Below are 6,708 nucleotides of genomic sequence, written 5' to 3'. Positions count from 1 at the left end.
GTGGGCTGCCATGTAGAGGCGCCCGGGCTGCAGTTAGGGGGTTATCGTCTTGCTTAAGGACACAACAGCACGCCGCCAGGAGGAACCGGGGATCGTACCGCTCTACCTCCTGAGCCACTGCCCCCCGTAGTCCCTGAACCCTAAAAGGCGCCTCCGCCTCTGTGCTGCTGCCATAAACCACAGAGCGTTCTCTAAGACGTTCGCGTCATGACCAGGTGTGATGCGTTTCGTTCGGGGACACGTTTCATTTTACGGCCCCAAGAAAAACCCCACGTCTCTCGAGCGGCGCCGCGAGAGTGGAGGAGGAGAGGAGTCGCTCATTCAGATGCTGCCGCTGCGCCTGTTGAGGGGGTCTATTTTATTTTGTTTGATTTTATTTGTCATTTATTTGATATCTAACGTTTTCGCACGGTTCTCTCTGTCTTGGGCGTAAGCACCGGTGGTAGGCTATTTTAATTTACTCCGTTTCCTTATTGAACGAAAAAAAACTAAAAAAAAGCACCGTCCGTCACAGGGACACTTTCTCAGACACTCCTACCCCCGTCACGGGGCTTCTCCGTGCCAGTTATCCTGGTGTCCGAGTCGACGCGCTCTCTGTCCTCGCAGGGAGGCGGGCGGCGCCCGGCGATCTGACAGGACATTGCCGCCGCGTCGGGGGTTTTGGGAGACGCCCCTTTTGAAAGAGCCGCTCCACCCGGATGAGGGTGAAATGTGTTACGACGTTTTCTTGTCTCGGAGCGATACGGGCAGAGGAGCCGCAACTTCCTGATCGCTTTGATTGCTCAGCGGTGACGTCCACTGTCGTTTTTTAATAATTGACTCCTCCCGCTCTTTTAATCTCAAAGGAGCTAAAGTGACAGGCGGGAAATCCTAAAAGTCATTTATGGGTTGTTTGGACTCGACGCCGTGTCCGGTGTCCGTCTTATTTGGGGATGGCGCTGAGGTGCTCGCTACGCCTGAACGATCCCATGTCATTTAAAAAGGGTTTTCATTCAAAAGGTTTTTTTTGGGGGGGGGGGGGGTTTGTTTCTCTGGGTTCGCCGACGTAGACGAGGAGCTTCTCCTGGTGAAGTTCGCTCACTTCGGCACAGGCCAAAGCATCAAGAAAGATAAACAGCCTAACAGTCCAGAGCAAATGGAGGGAAACAAATTCAAAATGTCAAATATACTGTACATAAAAACAGCCAAAACGACAAAACAGAAAGTCATATTTAAGAAATACAAATGTACAAATGCGATACTATGCACAGGGTTAGTTATCATTATGGACTAAAGGTTATCAATTATAATATGAATTATTACTATGTGCTTAGTATCTCAGTGTGTATTTACAGTGTAACACCAAAGAATGGATGGATGAATGAGCGAATGGATGGATGAGCAGATGAAAGGATGGATGGATGGATGAACCGATAATTGAAAGAACAGATTGAAGGGGACCGATGGGTGAATGAACGGATGGATGAATGAATGGATGGATAGACAAACTGATGGATGGATGACTGATAGGCGAATGGATGGATGAACGGATGGATGGGTGAAGGGGTGGATGGGTGAAGCAATGGATGGATGGCTGAACGAATAGATTAATGAACTGATCGATGAGTGAATGAAGGGATGGATGAACGGATGGATGGTTGTGCGGATGGATGAATGAATGAACGAATGGATGAGTGGATGGATAAATGGATGGATAAATGAACGGATGGATAGACTGATGGATGGACCGATGAATGTATGAAAGCATAGATGAATGAATGGATGAACAAATAGATTAACTGATTCACTAACTGCATTACGTTTAAGGAATCAGTTAGTTTCAGTTAGTTGCTAGGTAGGAATTAGGTTCGCTATTATGTCCGGTTTAGTAACTATTGTGCACAATCTCCGGGTGCGTTGCAAAGACATTTCACTGCATCGATGTCTGAAAATGTATGCGACAAAAAAGCCTCTTGAATCTTGCATGAACGGATCGGATGGATTCATGAATGAACGGATGGACAGACGGATGAACCGATGGATGGATTGATTTCTTTACTTCAATCAAGTCGCTTTCTTTCCAGCCACATCACAGTGACAATGTGAGGGACAAGTCTGAAGTTGGGCGTCAATACGCATACAAAAGATTTGTGCCAGATTTACAAATTTTGGTAAATCTGACACAATCCAGCCGCTAACACTATTCCATGCAGAAGGGGTATTATTCATTAGGGAATATAAGTGTGGCCACCACACGCCATCCAAGTGGCGTTTTCAGGGCCCTCCGGCACAGACGACTGGGGGTCGTTAACACCAGGGTATTGTAGAGAGGAGGCTCGGTGGAACAAGCCAGGAGCAGATGGAACATGTCATGACAGGGCTCCTCCCCCAAGTGCTTGTGTGGTCGGGGTTTTTAAACCTGCCGCTCGTCAGCCCAACCAACGAGTGTCAGGTGTGGCTGCTCAAAGCGTCCCATCCAGACACCACACACCCCCGACACCAAACTGATGCCAGGAAGAATTCCTGGCCAAAGCCTACTCCCCTCCGCCACCCGCCACCAAAGAAAAGTTACCCAACGTGGTTGCTGCAGCCGCTTCTCCCCAGGTCCTCCACCGGACCCCCAGGGGCTGCAAGTCGGGAAGGGGTTGGTGCTGGGGCCGCCCGTTGACCAGCAGGTGGCTCCAGGCCGTCTTCGGACGGCCCTTCTGTCTCCCTTTCCCGTGGCGGAGTCCCTGCTCCGGTGCCAATGTGACAATTCAGCCTACGCCACGCCACCCAAGTGGCATTTTCAGGGCCCGCCTGCACAGGGACAGATGACGATGGGTTGCAGACACCAGTGTATTGTAGAGAGGAGGCTAGGTGGTGTTAGCCAGGAGCAGATGAAACATGTCATGACAGGGCTCCTCTCCTGAGTGAGTGTGGGGATGGGGGTTTTAACCTGCCGCTCACGAGACCAACCAATGAGCAACAGGTGTGGCTGCTCAAACCCTCCCATCCACACACCACAACTGGAATATTATTCATAAGGAAACAAGGGATATTATTTATAAGGAAACAAAAGGTATATTATTAATAAGGAATAATATTCCAGTAATTGTGAATAAGAAGGAAACGAGCTCTGAAGTAAACTCTGTTGGTTTTTGTTGAATCTGGTTGTAAACGACCACAAACGTGAGCAAACAGGACAGACTGTAGAATAAAATCCACGCACATGAAGATGAAGTGGATTTTCCAAGGTCGTTCCACCCCCAGCTGGGGAGTTTCCCGCCCCCCCAGTCCGTATTGTGACATCATAGCATTGTGATGATCGTATGACATCAGAACACAGGCAGATAGGATGGTCAGATAGAGACAGACGCAGTCAAGCTGCTCAAGCCTCAGACCCAGACTAACATCTCTTCTGTCAGCCTCGTCATTGCCCTTGAGAAAGCACAATCTGTGAGTTCATTCATGTTATTTGTGTATGCAAACAGTGTAGGACACTGTCAATGACAACGTATTTACAGGTTATTACATCTGTATATTTCTGTACTGTTCAACAGTTTTACAACGCTTTCATTAAAGGTACCGAAATTGAGATGCTGGTGAGGGCAGAAGAGCAAACAGGAAACACTGTGAAATATAATCCACGCACATGACTTTACACATTGACTTCATGATGAATTACACGATAATAATGAGTAAAATCTGGTATATATGTAAAGTTGAGTTTTACAGGATCACATCGCAAAATAGCAAGAATTCTGTTTCCAAAGAGGAGTTCAATGATAATCAACTGAGATTGAATATGGGGAAAGATTAGAGTGTGGTTTTTATCAAAATGGATTTCCCACGGTTCTCTTCTGTGTAAGAAACCTTTATTCATGTAAGAAACCTTTATTCAATAATGGCATTTTATATAAACTTACTGTATTAAATGGATGTGACATGCTGTGATTCCTGACCTTGGTGACATTTCTACTTATTTATAACTGCAAACTGGAGCCCTTTAAAACCAGACCATGCTACCATTGGGCCCCTTTAAAACGGACTGGACCTGTGTAAAACTACTGGACCCCTTTAAAAACCAGACTATACAACCAACTGGACCTCTTTAAAACCAATTAGACCCATTAAAAAACCAGACCATACTACCATTGGGCCCCTTTAAAACGGACTGGACCTCTGTAAAACAAATGGACCCCTTTAAAACCAGACTTTAATGCCAACTGGACCCCTTTAAAACCAATTGGACCCCTAAAACCAGACTATACTACCTATACTACCATTGGGCCCATTTAAAACCGACTGGACCTGTGTAAAATCGACTGGACCCCTTTAAAACAAAGACTATACTGCCAACTGGACCCCTTTAAAACCAGGCTATAATACCAACTGTACCATTCTAAAGCCAACTGGACCTGTTTAAAACCAACTGGACCCCTTTTAAACCAGACTATACTAGTATTTGACCCTTTTAAAACCAACTGGACCCCTTCATAACCAATGAGACCCCTTTAAAACCAACTGGACCATTTAAAATCCAACTGGACCCGTTTAAAATAATAAAATTAACAAAATGACTGACACCCTGGATTTAATATTTGCTAACAAAGCGTTTAAATAAAACAACTGCAATCAAAGGCTTCCTAATGAATGAGACATGACTGATTCCTCCAATCTGCTCCTCTTCTCAGATTTGAAGGGTTCCTTTTTCAATGAGTTGCAGATCCCGATCTGCAACTCATTGCTGACCACTTCGGAACTGTTGAGCATTTGTTTTTCAACCATCCCTGGGTTATTTTTGAGGAGCAGTGGAAGACCCCTGACCTTCCATAGAGACATTGGGTTCAACAGAGCGTTACGAAATACCTGGATGATCCGCTGATTTCACAATGCCATGCACGGACTCAAGGCACAAGGACCGGCGGGTTATCTCCCAAATAGAAGGCTTTCTGTGTGGAGTGTGCATGTTCTCCCCATGCTCACATGGGGTTTTCTCCACCTACCATCAGTAAGGACCCCCACCTAAAACATGCACACGTCACCATCGTCTGACCAGCGATGGACACTTGGCACCAGGTTCCCGGGCGTCGACAAATGTTGCCCACTGCTCCTGGCTGCTTTTATTTAACAGTAAGAATATACATGTTTTATTAAAGTGGAATTATTTTGGAGTTTAAAAGTACGGACAACACAACAAAATGTAGAGTCTTATCGATAATATGAGTCTTGGAAAATCGGAAATGTCACCAACCTCAACGGAGTTCATCACGTCATCAACTTCCGTTGTAACAACAGCGCTCGTATCGTCGGTCTCCTCCGGTTGTTCTTGAAAATATTCTGTTTCGTCGTCACATTCAGGTTGAAATCCACTGTTTGAAATGTTCTCCAAGTCTGGAGTAATATCACATTCAGCGTCGCTGCTGTTCTCCGCGTCGCTGTGGGAGAACTGACTATTCTCGCGGAAAATGAAGTCCAGTACGCGCTGCTAACACTGACTTGGATCTGTCGCACTGGTCAGAATAAGGTCCCAAATATGATTCAGAGCTTCCTCCACCCGCCTCTTGTAAATCATAACAGGGAAATTAAAGTTTTCACAGACAAGTGAAACCGAAACACCCCCCGTGCTGCTCTTTAGCCGTCTGTTCACGGAAGCGGCGTAGGTGCGTGACGTGAAGGGTTCTTCTTACAACAGTGGCTCCGTGTGTGTAAGAGCAGTACGATTTAAAGGTTGAACTCTATCAAAACTGTTTCACATTGTGACTTCACATCACATGCAATATGTGTGAATTATCTTCACCTGGATGCTCGCCTTAAAGGGAACCATCGATCTGCGTTGTTCAGCGCTGTTCTGCGTCTCGGTAACTGAACTGCGTTTCCCCATGTCATCTAACGGGAATATTTAACTCCACGGTTTAACATTTCCTACTATTTATGAATCAAACTTGGTTTTGAAAATACGTTGAGAGGTTAAAAAAACCCCACCAATTTTCACTCATTTTCCTTCAAGAAAGGCTTTGTCAACTGATGACCTGCTCGAGAGGGTGACCTGCTCGAGATCCAGTTCTTTTGGCTACTCCTGGCCATTTTAGAAATGCGCGAGATGACGGCTTTTGCCGTGGTGGGTCACATAATCCGTCTGAGCTCCCCGGATACTGTATGTCTGCCCTTCATTCTTTTCTCCAAACCACAAACCAACAGAACGAAAACGTTTCATCCACTCAACCCTAACCCTAACCAAACTGGGCTGGACTGGAGCGCACAAGCTCAGCTTATCGTTACTTTGTCACTGCACACACATCACAACACATGCATACATGCCGCTACGGCGGCCGAAACATGAGTGCACGCGTGCACACACATACACACACACACACAGACACATGCAGTTAATGGAGGAGATGTGTGCACCATCTTCAGCGCCGATCGCTGGCCAGACAATGTTGGTGAAATGAAGGTCTGAGCTCGTTAGACCTTTATTGAGGCGCCAATGAGGAGGACGACCTGCTCGAGATCCAGTTCCTTATTGAAACTTCAAAAGGAGCCGATGATGTTGTCCAGGCAATTTCAGAATCGCTGGGTGGAATAAGATGAGCTCTACTACAAACCGAAGGAATGCGTGTGTGGATGCTGGGAGACGTTTTAAGGAGTTGACGGGTGAAAAAAATGCAATGGTGCCAACGTCTGTGTTTAACATGTAGACACTCTTTTATTGCATAGAGGGTTTATTTTGACCACATCCAGGGA

Source organism: Zeus faber, assembly GCF_960531495.2.
Source record: "Zeus faber genome assembly, chromosome: 4".
NCBI lineage: Eukaryota > Metazoa > Chordata > Actinopteri > Zeiformes > Zeidae > Zeus > Zeus faber.
Note: the sequence above shows the minus strand (reverse complement) of the source record.